The sequence below is a fragment of the Lutjanus erythropterus genome, chromosome 3 (genome assembly GCF_056507025.1).
Source record: "Lutjanus erythropterus isolate fLutEry1 chromosome 3, fLutEry1.hap2, whole genome shotgun sequence".
Lineage (NCBI taxonomy): Eukaryota > Metazoa > Chordata > Actinopteri > Lutjaniformes > Lutjanidae > Lutjanus > Lutjanus erythropterus.
Genome location: NC_139319.1, coordinates 16,749,501 through 16,769,311, shown reverse-complemented (window position 1 = coordinate 16,769,311; position 19,811 = coordinate 16,749,501). Strand labels below are relative to the sequence as shown.

Sequence of the window (19,811 nt, the reverse complement as noted above, 5' to 3'; positions counted from 1 at the left end):
TGTTTATTTAAGATTGTGTTTGAGTGCCTTGACACTGGCATTGAGCTTGTGTTTCTTTCATTTGACAGGCTGCATATTTATCGTGCTTCTATGATTGTGATGTCTAAAAGATATATACTTAAAATATTAATCACATCAACGTGTTTGTACAGTTTAAAGGATACACGTTGTGTACCTTAAAAATCACCTTATGCAAAATACTTTACTACAAACAACCATATTGTTTAGGACGCTGTCCACTGATGATGCATTTTCATTTAAGTTTTAAAGGGGCAGAAATATAAAATAACAAATATTAACAATAGATGATTTATAACAACCGTTGTTCAACTCCAGTTCCAGTATTTTTGGAGGCTTGGGAATGGTGAGAAACAAGTTTCCATCCTAAGAGACCAAAGACTCTGATGGGACTCGGGCGTCATTCCAAATAGAGCACTTTACTTGGCTAGTATATTTCGGAGATGTGCTATTAACGGCTGAAAAATAAAAAGCTTAGACTCCTTCCAAATGTGAACATTGTCAAGCATCAAGAAATGGCAAGGGATTCTGGGAAAAGAATTTTGGCAAAGCCTGAGAATTGACTTTGTGGTTGAGCTACTGAGTTTGAGGCAATGAATGTTTGACCCAGGGCTCTTGTCCTCTTGTATGAACCCACATCTCTCCCTGCCTCACAGCACTGATGACAGATCTCTTAACAAAATTATCTTCATCCAGTACTCCTCGCACTGCTGCTGTTATATAAGATGGTGTGAGTGTTTGCGTGAACAAGATAGAAATAGAGGAGAGAGAGAGACACAGTGTAAATACTTCTTTTCACACACAGGTTCCTGAGGGACCAGGCGCAAGTGACATCAAGGGAGTAACACGAGCGATGACAATTAGTCACAGTGAAATGGTAACATTTCATATGTGCTCCTAGCTGCTGGCATCTATAAAAGATAAATGGCAACTCTGGCGAGTAAAAAGCTGTAAAAACCAACATCACAAAGCACAAAGGGCCTGTAAGGAGAAAACAGAAGATAAATGTTTAAAGAGAGACGGCGAAAGAGAGATAGTACGAGAGAGACACAGAGGAAGAGGAGCAGAAAAACAGAAAATAAAAGTGTGAGTGGTTTTATATCATGCCCTCAGATATACTGGAGAAATAGATTCTTCTGAGACGAAACATCAATAGTCACTGGGGTATTTGTTGTTAAATATACATTAAAAAACATTTTACACTTTCATTCTGTGTGTGCTCTGGAGTTTTTGCCCGGAGGTATGACTTTAAATTCTAGCCTGGGCACTATTATTTCATACTGCATGGCCATCTGGGCATTAGTACTTCCATTCAATTTAATTGAAACAAAAAAAATGAAAGCAAATTAGAAAGTGAATCTTTAAATAGTTATACAACCACATTTCTTAAGAAATTGTTGCTCAAAGAAGTAGATCAGCCTTTTAATAATTTCTAGTGACAAAAAAGATTTGTTTGTGACGTTCATTTGTACAATTAAAACTCTAATTAGAAGCAAAAATTCTAAATGCAATTAAAGCCTATTTTTTAATGAACAGTGTCTCTGTTTAAAAAGCAGTAAATAGCAATAGAGAGTGCTTGTGTTTTTGGGATCACTGGTAGGCCACACTTAATTCAATTTAAGCTTGTTTGAGACATCTGAATATCAATTTCCTAATTGCTCCACTTGAGATTAAAATAACATTCAAAAGAACCACAAGCTTAAAAAAAGAAGGAGGTCATTTTAATGGCAGTTCCATTAATGAAATTCTACAGGTTAATCTCAGACTGTAAAAAATATCATTAAATAAAACTAGAAAAGCTTTGCAAGTTTATACACATCAACATGATGGCTTGACTGAAGTTGCTCTCCAAACCCACATGCTGTTATCCAGCCCTGTTTCAATCACTGACTGAATCAATCATCGTTTACTAGTCCTACCCTGTGCCTCCACTTCCCCACTCATGAAGTCAAACAAAAGCCAAAACACAATGACACAGGCCAAACTGCAACCCATTAGTGTTAGAAAAGGCCAGCCAGCTGTCAGAACAGGTCAGCAGTTCTGCTATGCACTGGACCCTGTCTGAGAGGAGGCTATCCAAGAACTCCTCGTTCACTGGTCAATTGAGTTCTGGAGGCTGGTCAAATACAAAAATGGAGCAAATCGCTTTAGAAAAGGATGCGAGGGGACAAACTTGATTAAGGTTCAGTCCGTGTGGAAACTCCTACTGGTTTTTCTGCCAATAAGCCTTTCAATACATGGCTGTTTCTTAAAAGCAACTGCAGTACCTCATTTATAACGACTATATTTTGCAATACATCACTTTGTGCTGGCAATGTACTTTCCAGACTAGGGCAAGTGATAAAAAAAGAATTAAAATATTTCGTTATTGATTATTCATTGAAGGTAGACTCCGTAGCATTCCCAGGATGGCAAATGCTGATGTTTTAGGTTGGTAAAACATCCCAAACAAAGCAAACAATGAGAAATACAAGGTACAAGGGCACAGACTTCTAGTGGGTCATAAGTGATGATTTAAAGGGATTATGTTTCTGAGTCGATACATTTTTTCTATACATTGTTTTTTTTATTTTTTATTTTTATTTTTTTAAATGTTGCATATTATGCCTCTGAAGTAGTTTTCCTTGCAAAAATAGCAGAAAAGGCTATTCTCAACCTCTCAAATATAGAGATTTCCCTCTTTTCTCTGTTGTTATCATATTCACCTGAATATCTTAATGGTCTGACAAACAAGACATTTAAAGACATCATTTTTCATCATAGACTTTGCAGCCCTCGATTAAACATCACAATAAACTGTAGTCTTTGCTGTTATTTAATTGCCGCTAATAAATAGAAAAATATGTATTGGGGCAAGTAGAAAATTGATATTGGACAAGTAGATTTCTGACCCACTTGCCTGACCAAAAAGTGAAGAAACATTAATGTCGAACCCTGCAGACCGAAATGTTTAACGCAGATAACCCCCATAACAATTCACAAACAATCAAAGATGAGAAGAAATGTGTAAGTGTTGTATCCGAACGAGGATCTAAAGTATGAGCTGACACACATTTGCAGACAAACACATGGCCCCTGTAGTCCTTACTACAGTAAGTCTCACAACTCCACTCCCCTGCATTAGCCTTGTGATGCTGTGAGAGAAACAAATATGCCATTAGAAGCACTTTTACAAGTAGGCACTCATCTTCCAATTAGCTTAATGTGGCCCTCTTTCCCCTATATTTTCCAGGCGTGCCCCACCTCTTCTTGTACACTCCCTCCAGTAAAATCTCATTAATCCACCCCTCCCCCATCTCCCCCAGCGCTATGACATATTAGTCTGTCATTATGCATCCCAGAGTCCTTTAAACAATACAGCTAAACCTCTGTTTGCCAGGTTAATGACTATTAGCCAATAATTACAGCAGAGAGACGATGGAGTACCCACTTTATCTGGTGGACAGCCTGCTGCTGTTAGTTTATTTTATCTGCCTGCCTCCACGTCTCTCAGAATTAACCTAGCAAAGGCTGTATTTATTCATCTCTCTGCCTCTGCAATGCATTCTTAATTCATGGCTGTCTCTAATACTGTGGCTCTGGATGTTGTGTAGTGGGTGTGTGGTGGGGTATCCACCTTGCAAATTGCTGACAACGAGGATGAGCAAATGATGGCCTTGTCATGGGCCGGGGCACCACTGTCAGTTAAAACAAATCAGGCAATTATGCAATTAGCAGGTTATGTGCTCGGCTGTATTAAGAGCCATAGTGTGCAACGTTGTTAGGTTGCATGGTGTGCATTAGGGATTAACGGCTTAACATGTCTATAGTTTTCACTAATCATCACCTATCATACTCAATGACTGAGTGTATTTAGAAAGCAATGGAGAGAGATGCCATGCTAGGCACACACCAAAAAAAAGAACACAGTAGCTATAAATACATTGTATTGATCGGTGCGTCTATAAAGTAGATCAGATGAAAGATCTGTGACCCTCATAGAGCTTATGTCATACATAATATCTTCTCTGGTATTTACATTTAATCCTAACATAAACTGAAACTAAGGCTTCACAAATATTTGGAAATATTATCAAAATCGCAATATGGCCAAATGTAATAACCAAATCACAGAAGCTGCATGTTTTTGATTAAGGTAAAATGTGTGACAAAAGAGCATTATAATGAAGTAGTGTAGTGCTGCAGAGATGCCATGGCCAACAAATCTCCAGGTGTAAGAAAACATGTTTGTTTTGGTACGGACCCCAACAAATGTCACATCATCATGATTTTTTTTTTTTTTTTTTTTTCAGAGAAAATAAAAGTCTTGAAGCAAGAATGATCACTAATTTCCACTAATTGTGAGTTATATTGCAATTGAAATATCTATCAAAATAATCACATTCTTATTATTATTCTTTTTTTTTTTACCATATCATGCATCCTTAATTGGCACAGTGTGCTGTTTACAATTTGTGTAAGACGACACTACTGTACACTGGTTCAACAAAGGAGAAACTTCACCGATCATAAAACAGTATCACTTGCAAACGGGAGGATCAGTTCTCACAATGGCAAAGTGAACCATGGGAACCACATTGATTCACCAATCACCTTGCAGTGAATGCGATCTCCACCAATCCTCGAGGGAATCCCCATTGATCTCTAGTCCTGCTTTCAGATCCAGTTCCTTAAAAAAACGGCTCTATCCCTGTGTTCGCCACTTCAAGGGAGGTTAAGCAGAAGTTCCTTGTGATCTGAGAAGGTCTTGAACCTTGGTGCTTCCTTTTCCATATTCTGTTTCTCTCCCCACCCCATCTCAGGCTGTATGAATAATGCAGAGGATCTAGTGGCGAGGGGTGCCATGGGGGATGGGTTCACGCAAAGCCCACTGCCTGGAGCCATCACATCAGAGGGCAAGGGCTCCCAAGACACAGGCTGCTCCCCCATTGGCTCCCCAGTGGCAGGTCAGAGGTCATATGTGAACAACCAGTTCTACTTCTTCCCCTGTGATGGACCACAGGGAAATCAGTAGCTATGTCCAGATGTGGGTGGAGGACATTTGTAAGAATCATAGAGGTTGAAATTTGCACTCTGTGATCATTGTAAATTCCTCCTTTATGCTCTGCACATCAAAAGAATTGACATGACCTTGTGTATCTGTAGTCTCAGATGTTTTCTAAACTGCAGAAACATTAACATATATCTTTATAGCAAGATGATAATCTACTGTACATCAACGTTCTGCTGATGTACAAGATGACACTAATGTATAATTAACATGGCAACAGTAAAATTATACCATCCTGTCATCAAATACAGACAGAGCAGTGCTCCTGTGGATCAGTCAGTCACAATTATGTCACCTTGTGGTTGCTTACTACAGGGACAGGCATTTCACAATTAATGCCATCACTTAGGGGGAATGTACCTTTATGAAATATGTACAGGACAAAACATGAGTAATACATTTAAAGCCATCTTCCAATGCATCAGATTGTAAAATATAACCAATAGCCACCAAAAATTTAGACTGCAGCTAGTATTTTCATTATTGATTAGTCTGCTGGTCATTTTCATGATAAATTGTTTGTACAAATGTCAAAAAAATGTGAAAAATTCTACTGTCCAAAATTCAAAGACTCATGACAAAGTAAAGCAGAAACTCCTCAATTTTAGAAGCTGGAACCAGCAAAAGTTTACTTTTTTGCTTGAAAAATTACTGAAATTATTTATCACTTATCAAAATAGTTGGCAACAGATTTTCTTTCCATGGACTAATTGATTAACCAACTGATCATTACAGCTCTACCAAACAGAAAGGTTTCATTAAGAACTTTACCACACTGTCCGTGTGAAACACTCTGTAGAGCACTGCACAAAGAACCAGATACTGGTGCCATCTTGGACATCAGGAGAGAGCCTTGATATCTTCCTGAAAATGTTCTGGTTTTAATAAGCAACAATTTTGAGTTACACTTTGATGGGAAATGAGCAAGGAACGATGGCAGCCACTAATTTTAGCACTGATGTAACAAAGTCTGGTTGAAGAGCATATGTCACTAGATAGACACAGAAATTAGACTTGCAAACACCTGTTTTTCATATAATGTTAATCACTTTAAAAGACTGCTGGCATGGAAATACAGGTCATATTCCTGATTAGAATTTGGAACAGTTTTATTCAAGTTTGATTCCTGCTCTATCATTTAATTAACAGCCAGGCAAAGGGCATTGCCTTGGTCAATATTATGCTCAATACTGCCAGAGAGGACAGCTTGCTGGGCTCTGCTGTGAGTAAATGTGAAGAGGCCACAGGGCTTAATTCGCCGGGCCAGACACACTGATCAGCCAACAAGCCGCGAGATACCCTGCCTTCACCTCTCAACCTGATTTAACTCATGGCTTTGGTTAAAATTTCATGACTGTGTGTTAGTTGTTGCTAAGGGCACACTAATCGACTGGAGTGAGATTTATAGTGCAGTTGCAGACTGCAAGGATAGGGAGGGAGGGGGGAGGTCAGGGAGGGGGGGCTATTACAGAGGACTTTACCACAGACGGGTGAGTCACAATCTGGCACATCCCACGTTCCAGGTGGCCTTTAGTAAACAGTTTCCATTTCTTCTCCCACTGACTTGTCTTTTTTCATTATCTGTTTTTGAAAACAAACCTGTCATTTAAAAAAGAAAAAAAAAAAAGAGGTCTCCTAACCTGTGATTCATCCAAATCCCCCCTGACCTCCACCCCCACCATCACCACCCTTTTTGTTTGAAAGCTGTCCCTCTGCATCTTAAAAAAGTGGAAAGGACAGTCCTTTGGCCACAGCCCAGCAGAGGTGCAGATGGGGCGGCACATGGAAGCCATTTCAGGCCCCGGCGCGCTGCAGAGCAAAGTCGGCTGTTCTCCGAGTTCAGAACCTCTGAAGAACTGCCTCTCAGCGCTTACATGTGAGCAACGTCTGGGTATGGACTGATGTATTGATTCCCTGTCAGTTTTCACAAAGCATACACAATAACGTTGGCTTGCCTCACCCAACTGTGCTAAGGAACCGTAGCCGTAGTCAATGCGTAAAACTCAGCGGGCCTAGCACTGAGCTCGAGGGGACGCCTCAGAGAAGAGGGGTGGAGTGATAGAAGCAGCGAGGGAACGCCTGATGGTTCACATTAATTGAGGATGATTCGTGTGATCTGCTGGGTCTGAGTGCAGCAGCCAGGTCTGTCGTGGGCCTGGGAGACAGATGTGGGGGCCGCTGTGCCCCCTCCAGGGCCAATGGAGAGCAGTGAGGCGGCTGAGAAATGGTCTGTCTGTCCAGTGTGTGTGTGTGTTGGTAGAGATGGGGGGTGGAGCTGACAACCTGCTTTTCTTTCCCTCTTATATCACATCTCCTTTGTCTTGATTACTATTTTGGCAGGAGGCCGGTGCAGAGAAGGTGCATTAACATATGCTCACAATTTGCTCTTTGGCCACGTAGTTGCATGTTTCTACTGTGTCTTTTCTGTTCTTCTTTTGTGTAATGCCCGCCCTCTTATCACATTATATCCCTTGGCTATTAATGGGTCACAGAGCACAGTCTTTGCTAAGTAACTTAAAAAAAGTGAATGTATTTATTGCTGTTGAAAACTTTACATAAGGGCTCCAGCCCATAAAACCAACATGTGACTGCACTTTATAAAGTTGTTGAAAACCGGATTGCAAAAATTTGTGTACATTTTTCATGACTTTTCCTCTGTACCACCTGGAACATGGCACTGATCTCGATGCAATCAAAATAATCCACACATCACGCTACTTTGTAAAAGGAAATAGATGTGAATGGATAAATGGATTGTACTGAAGGTAAACCTCCTGAGTCATTTTGTTTTGGTCTGGCTGGGAACAGATAGAGGTGTCTGTAACATGCAGCCACACTGCATTAGAGGAGCTTTTCAGCTTTCTCCTGTGCTTTTGCTATGGAGCATGCAGGAGGAAAGAGAATAAGCTAATGGACTCTTTACTTAATGTGATCAGAGCCATTATTGACATGCTGCCAGGAAGATGCAAGACCATTAACTCGAGCCTCTCTCTCTGGTACCTTCCCTCCACCCCGCTGCTTTCCCCGACAGTATTTCACTGCCGGCCTGACTCACATTCGGAGGAAATGCCACTAGGGGGTCTGGGCGCCCCTGAGGAGTCTGTGTCTGTCATGTTAACTAGGAATCTATGATACAGACTAGCGATTTGGACGATTGTTTGGCAATGTGTCGCTTAAGTCTCTTTGATTGTAAATCAGTCATTATTGCAGTGTGTTATGTTAGAAAGTATATATTTATTATATTAAAAATATGTTATATTTGTTAGAAATTACAGGAGGATATCAGTGATTGCAGGACAAGTGCTCCAATATTTATGCAGTTGCTGATGGTGATGTTGTTGGCTCGGCAGCCTACCATGCAAATTTAACATTTTGCTTTTTAAATCAGCTGTTATTAGTTTTCTGTTACTTATATAATATAAAATGTGTTTTTATCTATATGTTGTTTGCTTGTTGTGTTTTGTTGAATATGTGCAGCGTCTGAGTCCAAGACATTTCCCTTTGGGGGCCGTATCGTATCGTATCGTATCGTATCGTATCGTATCGTATCGTATCGTATCGTATCGTAGCTGCAGCTGTAATTAATTAAGCAGGCTTGTGAATTAGACATTTTAAATTGTGTTTATGGGCTTTAATTGTTTTTTTTTAGTGTTTTCTTATGGAGAAAATACTAATTACAATACTGTAAATGACACCTAAGGCCAGGCAATTCCTCAAAGAGGTGTGCAGTGGTGTGTGTTTTTTTTTTTTTATCAAAGTGAAATAGTGCACTGAGTCGGTAAAATGGTCCCAAATTACAAACAGTGCAGTATCCCTGTTTTTAACCTCCAGCCTCACTGGAATTGTTGCCTGGCATGTAAGCTGGCTCATTCATCTTGGAGGCGGAGGGTGCCAGTGTGGCTGCAGCGTAATTTACACTACTCCAACCTATGTGCCAGAACACATCTATCCCTGTGGCCCAGGGGCTTCACATCGCCGGCGGCCCAGAGGATGTTCATGTTTATGTGTGCACGTATTTGTGTGTGTGATAGTGTGTGTGATTGTGTCTGCGATCATGTGGGTACAACAGGAAGTTGTGCTCAGGTCTCTCGGGGCATGGTTCCAGGTCCCTGGGCCTGTCTACTGTCATAAGTTCCAAGATGGTGATTACTTACTGCAAAAATAAACACCATTACCATCTGGTGCTGCCTCTTTGTACTGTAACTTATACACCAAGAAAAGCTCTAGACCATCAAAACACACAGGAACGAGAACAATAACAGAAAAAAAATAGAATCTGCACTGAAAAAAAGAAAAAATTGTATCCCTGTTCATGTTTGTGAGCGTATGCCATTAAAATAACTAAGGAATACCTTTTATTTTGAATGCTGAGTCATTCTTCAAACAGTTGTAAAAACAACTCTTAATCTATATGAGGGGGCAGATAGTGAAGAATAAATGGTTTACAGGGACGCATGGTAAGAAAGGTTGGCTGATGGGGGTCATTCAAGACCGTTGAGGCCTTGCAGAGCCAGCAGATGTTTGATCCATCCACGGCACATCTGGTCCTCAACACACTCAATCCATTTCACTCGACTTCTCTTTTTTAGATTTTCATTGTTCCTCACGGTCCACTAAACTTTGCATTCCCCCTTGCGGCCTGCAAATATTCATTCACAGTCACTCACATTGCCCACTTCGAGTAATTTTAACATATAGACTTTTGCTCTTGCATGTGATTTGTTTTTCAAAATTTGAATATTTATTTACTTTCAATTTTTATACCCGCAAGGAGATCACTTCTTTAAATGGGTCTTAAGTTGTAATTCCCTGCATCTCTAGTGGCACTATAGGTAGGGATATGAACACTGTCATTCTCATTGTAGTGAGCCCTGGGAGGGTCGTACAGTGCTTAACAGCTTCATTGTTTCTTTTATTGTTGGAAACAGAGAGGGGTGTGTGCTGCACAGGTTTCTGAAATCTGGAGTGCGACGTGACAAGAGGACTGTCAACTCCCTGTAACTCACCATGCAACTTCCTTTAATAAATGTCAACTCTATGACCTAGCGGCAAATCCCTGGCAGGCTGGGTGGCCGTGTCAGCAGGCCGGTGGGCCGCACAATGTCTGGACTTGGCCCCAGTGACATGGGGGAAGTGGAGCGGACCGCTGTTCTGTTTGTTCAGAGAAGGGATGCAGGGCCACCTGGAGGCTCAGGTCCAGGATCACCAGACAAAAACATAACCTGTGTGTGTGTGTGTGTGTGTGTGTGTGTGTCTATTACATTCTGAGACTAATTGTGTATTTGTGTTTGCACAAATGTACAATAGTATTTCTTTGGAATTAGAGTTAACAGTGTAAGTGATAATTTAGAAAATGAAATGCTTTTCTCAATTTATAGGGATAGTTTGGAAGATTTGATGTGGAGTCGTCTGAGGTACTTATTGATAGTTAGTGTATTAATTATGATAGATGGAGGTCGCCATGCTCCCAGTTTGGGGAAGCGGCAGGAGCACTAGTGCAAGAATCTAAGCAATGCACCGCTGTGGACAGGGTCAGCAAAAACACTTACTTCAGTCACCTAAAAAGGGCCCACCTACAAAAAGAAACTGAATATCAGATTAAGTGTGCACTATATTTACAATATTTTCACTGCTCTACATCTCTGTCAGACAGCCTTTTCCGACAGGAAAGCTCAGTTATATAAGCCAAATATCACATTCTCCAAACAAATCAGGCTCCATGAGCGAACTCAGTAATTTTACCTTTCAGAACACAGGAGTTGCTGGTCTACCACTGCCTCGATCGGTTAGTTTGTTTGTGTTATTGTGTGACTTCAGTAAATCTGGATTGTCCTTTTAAAACACTGAAGTCACACAGTAACACAAACAAACTAACAAATCAAAGCAGCGCTTGACTAGCAACTCTTGTGTTCTGTGAGGTTAAATGACTAATGTTGTCCATGGGGTCTTGTTGGTTTGGAGAGAATGATATTTGGCTTACATAACAATGGTTTCCAGTCAGAAAAGGTTGTCTGATGGCAAGGCAAAGTAGTGAAAATATTCTAAATTCTGCACACACTTAAACTGATATTGATTTTTTTTTAGGTGGACTTTCTTTTAAGTGGCTATAATACCTTTTGTAGCTGACCCTGTCCACAACAGTACATTGCTTAGCCTCCCTGCTGGTACTCCTCTCTGCATCTTTAAACTGGGGGCATGCTGACTGGCATCTCAAATAACTTCACATTAAATAATCCAAACTATCCGTTAAAGTGCAAATTGAACGTGTTTGTGCTGTGCTAATAACGCTGTAGGCTTGTCCTGATTTAAGCCCATGTGTAATGCAATCTTCCTGTGTTTGGGTCTGGCCTGGTCTGGCAGTGCTGTGCAGTGCAATGCTATTGATCCCTATAGCCTTGTGGTCTGCAGGGTTCCTGTCAGTGAACGCAGTGAGCCGGAGCACCTTCCATTCCCCCTCCCTCCCTGCCTGCCCTGTGTAGCACTACAAGCTAAACAGCCATCACAGAAACTCAATACAGGCAGACTGTAGCTCTAGTCGTCAGCTAGCAGCAGTGCCCTACAGCATCCCGCGAGGCTTCGGCTAAGTCAATTTAGTGTCAGTGTAGCATCTCACCTCGTAGACCTGTTGCCAGCCTAATATGTCGCGCTAATATGTCTCTCCATATGAATTACAAGGCTGTGAGAGGAACCCAGATGCAATAAGTATAGATTAGCTAATGTCCAGGTTCTGTCTGAGTCTTGTCGAGATGGAGGGGGGAGCTGACGATAGTAATAGCCTTTAACAGGGTGTCTGGCTGTGGCTTGGAGGTGAGATGGGGGCATGCAGGCTTCTGGGATTTCTAAGGAGCTCTGGGAAATAAACTTTCCTCTTTGCCACAGGAGAAAAGGGGAAGGGCTGAGAGAGATAACATTGAAGGAATGATTAGTGAGGAATGAAAGAGATGGAAAGAGTGCGATGGGCTGTTAATGCTATTTTTCTGACTATTGATCAGCCTGGAGGGCTGGAGTTGTTTGGGTTAGAGGTCTTGCAGCCCTTACCTTGTCTGCTGTGTGTCTGTGTGTTAATGTGCGAACCCATTGATTTGTATTGTACTTGTATAGGTGCCCTGTGTGTAGGCCAAAGCGGCTGACAGAGGAAGAGTGGGATGGGAGCAGCGCTTGGAAGGAGAAGAAAACAGAAAGGTGGGAGAAGAGGTGAACATGTGGTCAAACGGGGGCGTAATTAGGAACCATGTTACGACTAAACTCTATATATTGATCAGGGATAATTCACACGCACTATATCTTCCCCTCGGCCAAAGTGTTGAGGTGCTTTAATAATTGATGTTGCATTATAACCCTTGTACATGGCTACCCAATACCATATGCATTTACCCGTTTGCGTGATTTCAGACCACTTTTTAGCATTCAATATTTAACGCTATATAACGTTGTCAGAAGTATCAAAATATTAACTCGCAAATATTAATGCTGTGTCTAAGACTTCTTTTTATTTTTGCTGTGGTATCAAAAGAGTTATGGGGAATCTTATACTAATATTGTATTAAATAGGGTTGAGCAAGAGTAAAATGTGTCAGCATCTGTTCTTAAAGTGGGTGGGGCTTAATCCAGCAGTAGGCCACGTTTAGTAGCAGTTGTTCATTTAAGCCTGAAATTGTTAGGGATTGATCAGACATTGCTATATTTCTTATTTATTAGAAAACTATTTATAAAACAGCCTTAGAATTGAGCTTCACATCAATGATTTAATGAGGATTCCTCTTCATCACAAGTATGGATATTGAGACATTTTACACTGATTATACTTTATACTTGTAATTTTAAGTGCATTACTCATATTATACATTTGTTTCGGTCGAATACTTGCTCAAACCTCTCTTACATAGAAACATTGATCTGAAGCTCAATTTTGAGGCTATTCTGCAAATAGTTTTCTAATAAATAATAGATAAAGGCAACTTCTGATCAACTCTTACCAATTTCAGGCTTAAGTGAAAAACTTTAGGTCCTGCTCATCCTAATTACAGATACAGATATAGAAACTAGAATTTAATTGGTTGAACAAATAAAGATAATGGTACTCACTCATCCCTAGTATCAAAATTTAAAATTCTAGTTACAGCTTTACTCCTGTGTTTGGGTAAATTGGTACTGAAAACATGTGTTTGATTGATAATTATTAAGTGGGAATACTGGGAAATATCTGATCCCATTCATTATCTTGCCTGCACAGCTTTCTGAAAGGAACTTAATTTTCCCGTTTAAGAAAAATATGAAAATTAAGTGGATGAGAGTATTGGTCATTTTTGTAGTTTGTTTTTTCCTAAACATTGGAACCTGATCTTTGAATCCAGCTGATATGTGATTAAATTTTTTCCCAATTTCTGGAGTTTGGACAGACTAAAAAGAAGTGGAGATGAAATAGAAGCAGTTTGGAACTTAAAACGAAAACAGAACCCCCCCCCCCCCCCCCCCCCCTCCCCCCCCCGCTTTACCAGTGCGACCTTAAAATGTGTCACATAACCAGTTGTAAACACTTTTTCACACATATATACACCCAACAAAAAACACATGTTGTGTTTTTCCAATAAACAAACACACACACACACACACACACACATAGAGAGAGACCATGATTGCCATTGGCGATCCCTGCAGGCAGATGTGGAGCGTGTGCCAGCGGCCTGCTGAGTGAGTAGGCCACTGTGCCCCTAGCTCAGTGCTGGGCACTACGCTGAGCTGCTTTGATGTATGTGTGTGTGTGTGAGTGTGTGTGTACTGTAGGAGGTGGGGGGGTCTGTAGCGAAACAGCAGAGGGACTGTGTAATCCTCTGACATGCCTGTGGAAAAATACAAGGATCCCTCTGACAGTGGCTGAACTTCAGGCTCAGAGGACCCGTTAGTGTGTCCACAGGTTCATGCGTATACAGGACTGACTGTAGGCTATGTGGCGATACAGACACATTTAAACACACACCACACATACAAGACATGCACTGACACACGTCTGCACACACAATTAGGGTGCATTGCAGTGTTAAGAGTCAGTCTCCTGAGTCAGGTTCCTGGCTTGGTGACACTAATTCTTAAAAGGCTATGTCACCAGCAAGACGGTGGTGTAGCCATGTAAGGTGCAGATGGCAAGCTGCATTGCTTTAAGCCCTACTCATACACACAAACACACACACACACAGGCTGGGACATTAACACAAACAGTTTAGTTTTGCTGTTGGAATGCAGGAGGACAGCCGAAGACTTTTGGCTCTGCCCTCTCTATACTTTGCATAATTGCATCCTACATTTCCTTAAGTCTGAAGGGATGTTGAATCCTAAACAGCGATGGGAGCTGGGTCTGTTGATCATTAGACTTTGGCAGAGTAACCCGCTGCCACATGTGAGAGAGGTAGCGCTACAAATAATGCGTATATGTCTGTGCATGCGTGTGTTAAATGTCTTCATCTCTACAGTATGTGGCCTCCTGAGAGAAAAAAAACGGGGCAAATAAAAGGACATTAAGCATATGAATTAGCCACAGGTCTAATGTGAGCTCTGTGAAACAATAAGCAACAAAACAATAGTAGACATTTCATCTTCTTATTGTCTAATCGCCCATCTGACTGCCTGTGTATTTCCCCTCTTAACCCTTGAGATGCTCACTAATGGCCCTCACAATGGAATTATTTACTACCATGGCAGGGGGGCAAATGGGTCAAATTGTATGTGTTAGTGCATGTGTCTGTGTGTGCGCGCACTTGTGCCCCTTGTAGTCTGAGTGAATGAAAGGGAATGATGGAATCATTGAAGCACGCAGTGACTGAGAGAAGAGGAGAATGGAGAGAGGGGGACCGAAGGAAGGAGAAGTACTGAGTGGTGCTTGCTAAAGTGAAAAATCATGCCATGGTGCAGAGGGGTCTGGTTTTGTCCACTGGGAGAAGTGACTACATCTACGCTGGCACTCAAGTGCTCTTAAATACTCTCTCTTTTGCTCTCCATCTCCCCCCCATCTATCTATACCCCCCTACTCTTCGTCCCTTTCTTCCCCTAGTTCTCCCCAGGTCCAGTCCAGGTACAAATGGCTATTTGCTGTACAACTCCCACAACATGTTTGTGTCTGCTCGGGCTTGTCCCTAACAGCATGTAAAACCAAAAAAAAAAAAAAAGAAAGAAAGAAAAGAAAAGAAAAAGAAAATGGTGCCTTTCTTTATTCACAAATTGCTCCCCAGAATACAAAAGCCTCCTGAATGGAGATGTCAGAGTGTTATTAGAAATGTATGTGATGGAAGAGGCCACACAGCTTCTCTGTCAATAGGCTTTAATTCACCATGGAGCTGGGAACAGTCATTGTGTGTGTGTGTGTGTGTGTGTGTGTGTTTGTGTGTGTGTGTTTGTGTGTGTGTGTGTGTGTGCGTGTGTGTGTGTCTGCAAGTATGTGAAATCTTCAGCTTGGCAATCAGTCAATCTGCATCCTCCTAAGCATGTACCGATGAGAGGTCAATCCTTATTAAAAAAAATGGGTCACGCTTTATTTTACAGTATACTAATAAGACGTAACAAGACTTAGTTCATATTAAAGTGGACAAACACTAGAAATATGTTCTTTGCTTGACAGTATTAGACCCTTATTATACTTTATTAGAGGTAATTAGAGACACATTACAACAGAATTGTACTATAAACTAAAGGGTATTGTTTCCCACTGTTAGACCCTTATTAGACTTTATTAGAGTGTAAATCATAGAGGTAGAGGATTTTTTTTGTCTTTTTGTGACTGCACAGACCTGTAATACTGCAGACAGATAATCTAATTTCATCAAAGAAGCAGGTATTGGTCTTGGTCTTTCTGCCAGCTGTATGAGACCAGCCAAAGGTGTGTCTGAAGTATCAGAGGCGTGATTTTGTTTAAGTTTACAGTACAGTTCTGTTGTAATGTGTCCCTCATTATCCTCTAATAAAGTCTAATATTGGTATAATAAAGGGTCAAATACTATCTAATAAAGTATGTATAATTTTTTTGTCTAATTTCATACAAAGTACTGCTTGTTATGTCTCATTCATTTACTGTAAAATAAAGTGCGACCAAAATATGAGTGAATTACCTTAATTATACTGTAGTATCTAATTATATTCCCATTAAATTTGTCATTAAGAATTGCTTGTAATATTATATTGACATCCATTATAATAAGTGACTGATGAGGGGGGGAAAAACTGAAATGATCAATTCACACTTACATTTCCTGTTCAGTCCTAATTGTGTCATGTTGAGACAAAATGCTCTCTTCTTCTTGATTTAGCGCAGTTAAATCAAGAGGTGAGCACTGCGGAGATGAAGGCTGTCTGTGTAAAAGGAATCAACAGCGCTGCTAACCATCACCTGCTGGGGTTAACCCTGCGGTTGCCAACACATTCAGAACGTAGATGAAACACAATAGCAGACGAGCCTTTCATTCTCACACCTACAGTCGCAGAAGGCTTTCTGTCAGCCGCGCTAAAATTGTGTGTGTTTGTACAGGGGTGCATGCATCGTAGACATATTTCCCCCCTCTAATTAGCACAAGGGAGTCCTGGGGGCAATCAGAGCTGAGGTTAATGAGGGAGGGGGGCGGAAGAGACGAGGCAGGGGTGCAGCAAGTAACGCGCACCATGCTGCACTGGTGCTACAGTATAATACGCCCTTCTTATCACACTGTCACCCTGAAGGGGCATCATCCTCACGGCACCCACATTGATGTTTGGGCTTGTGACATATGACGTGTCTGTGTGTGTGTGCGTGTGTGCGGCTGTGTGAGAGTTGCTCCGTCTGCGCCGTGATGATCCTTCCACCCATCTTTGTCTCGTATTATCTCTCCCTTCACATCTCTTTCCCTCTGTAAGGCCCAGATGTGACAGCATGTTTCTCATATCACAGAGAATTGGTACACTGGGAGGGAAGAAAAAATGTGAGAGAGGGAGCAAGACAGAGCTGCCACAGCGGTCTTGGCATCTGTCTGTTCTCAATTGGCGTGCGGCGGTGCTGGTGGGAGAAGAGCACAGTCTACCAGATGTCATTGCTGAACATTGCCCAGGCAGCGTGAGCGCTGACTCGTACAGCGAGGCGGTATCACCAAGACAAATCATCCTCTCAGAGGGATTCACTTTAGAGAGTAATGATTTTGATGTTTTTATTGAAAAAATAAAGTGATTTTCGATTATTAAAAATATCCACTGAAGCTACAACTGCTTTGTCAGATTGCGGCATCGACTACAGTTCTGTGGTCGTCCACAGACTCCTGCAACACATGCTCTGCACATGGACAGGCATAACACTGGCATATTGTGTGTTGTTTAGACGACAACTCAATTTGTATTGTTTTGTAGTTATATTTTTATTTATTCATTGCTTTCTTTTAGGGCTACACAATATGGTGAAAAAAAAACATTGAGATTATTTTGACACATTGCAGTTGTGATATGAGTCACGATTAGCCGGAATTATTGTTCTTGCATCATAGTTTTTATTTTCACTGAAAAGGAAAAAAACATATTTGTTGGGGTCTATCCAAACAAACATGTTTTCCTACATCTGGAGAACAAGATTTGTAAGCCAGGACATCTCTGCAGCACTTAAGTACTTAATTTTATTGCTGTTTTGTCACTCAGTTTTCCTTCATAAAAAAGCCATTTGGATAGTGCACATGAAGTGATATAACATCGTGATTTTAATATTTTGATTGTGAAGCCATACTGTCTGTGCACTATTCTTTAAATTGGTACACATTTTACCCCAAATAGAGCATCAAGCTTACTGTGAATTTTAGAAAATATTTTTTATTTAGTATTATTATTTTTTTCCTTTTGGGATAGTCAAAAGTAGACCCAAAGACAGGAGGAGGAAGAGGGGTACAAGATAAAACAAAGATGGGGATGTTGCAGTGTTCTGGTGTGAATATTAAATAATGGTCCAACAGGAACAGTTTTCTGACATGTTTTTTTTCATAGCTTTCTTCTGTAAATGTCTTTAAAATTAGTCATGGTTAGAAGTGTGCATTTATAAATCAAGACCGATGATAACAGTTGTTTCATTTTCTGTCAAGAAACTGAAGGTGTAAATGCAAAAATTGCAAATCAAATCCTAGATTTGGTGAATCACTTTCCACTCTCTCTCTCTCTGTCTCTGTGTCTTGGTGTCCTACTGAGGACAGTGGTGGGATGGGGATGGTGGCTCATGTGGCTGTCACTCCAAACATGATGTGATGGGGAGGAGGGATAGAGAAAAGAGGATCCTGCATTATTAAAAAGAGTGCTGCCATTAGAGACATTTATACAGTAGAATGACCCGATCAAACTATAGCACAGATACACACACATGCACACAGCTTCACAGCTGCGCACACACACACACATACTCAGCCTCAGTACTGTGGCTAATAGCCTGGGCCATATTAAACATTTTTCCAGGAAGAAATGACAGGGATTATAGTTAATGTTGGTAAGAGTGCATACAATTTTAAAAAAAAAGCACTGTTTTCGGATATTTTCAGGTTTTTCTGGTGATGCTGTATTTATATTGTTAGAGTTGTATTACAGTTCCCTTTCATTTCATGCTCTCTCATCACTGCCAAAACAGGACCTAAGGGTCACATTCATCCAAGCAAAACATTGCTTAAAGATTAAAGATATTGGCTTCAGATGTCGTACATTTTTTTGTCTGTCACTATTTCATGTTACAAAGCGAGCACAAGTAATTTTCTCCCACGTCTCTGTGCGCAGCTACCTTTTCCCCTTTTAGTCTTCTGGCTTGTTTTTGTATCTCTCACCCGTTAACAATAATGCTTGGGGCGAGCACAGATGTAAGAAGTAACAGCTACGCTAAGAGAAGAAAAGATGAGCGGAAAAAAGATAGAAGATGAGAGAAAGGGAAACAGACGGGTAACGCTGCTCACAAGCATCACTTGTCAATTTACAGCCGTTGCTCCCTGAACCGCACCGTATAAATTTCCAGTGTGACATCCTTTTCTACTGCTTCCAAGCCGACTCGGGCTCCGTCCCACCAGATCTCCTCCCCAGACACATACTTGGAAACCTTAAGTACAGACATTGTGCCAGATGTAGTCTGCCTCTACTTTTATTTATTAATTTTTTCAGGTTTTGAAATGTTGACTTTTTTCTGTATTGGAATCACTATGGGGGGAATGAGAATGGATGGGGTAATGTCTCAGAGGAGTGCTGCTTTAGTGTATTTGATGTGGCCGCTGCCATGCAGACAGAGCACATGTGTGCACACACGCACACACAGGAGTGTATGACAGTAAATCATGGATGTGATGTGTGTGTGAGTGGGTTGAGGATGAAGAGAAGGGCCAAAGAGCACCAGGGGATGTTGTGTATCCAACAGTTAGAGAGACAGAGAAAGAGAGCAGCAGAGAGAGAGGAGCTTGGCACTGCTCATCTTTGAGTGATGGCAGTTCTTCAGGGTTAAGACATGGCCTCCCTTTAATCTCTCTATCCTTAGACATGAAAATGGAACAAAAAGGCGGGGAGGAGGGTGGCTGAGGGGACCAAAGCAGAAACCTTTGCTGGGTCCTGTGCCAGATTGATTTTTACTTTATATCGCTTTTATTTTAAGGCAGACAATAAAACTCACCTACCTGCTAACACGCACACAGCGGATGGCAAAAACAGAAATGATAAGTTGTGACTCACAGCGGACGTGACTTTTATCTGGACTGGTTTAGTGCCAGCACATGAATCCCTCATTGCTTTT

General features: G+C 41.1%; 1 protein-coding gene across 4 annotated transcripts in view; it reads right to left on the bottom strand.

Moving 5' to 3' along the window:
* The window catches only part of bnc2 (basonuclin zinc finger protein 2), a 226,237-nt gene that overhangs the window by 14,237 nt on the left and 192,189 nt on the right, over window positions 1-19,811 (bottom strand). The window lies entirely within an intron of this gene.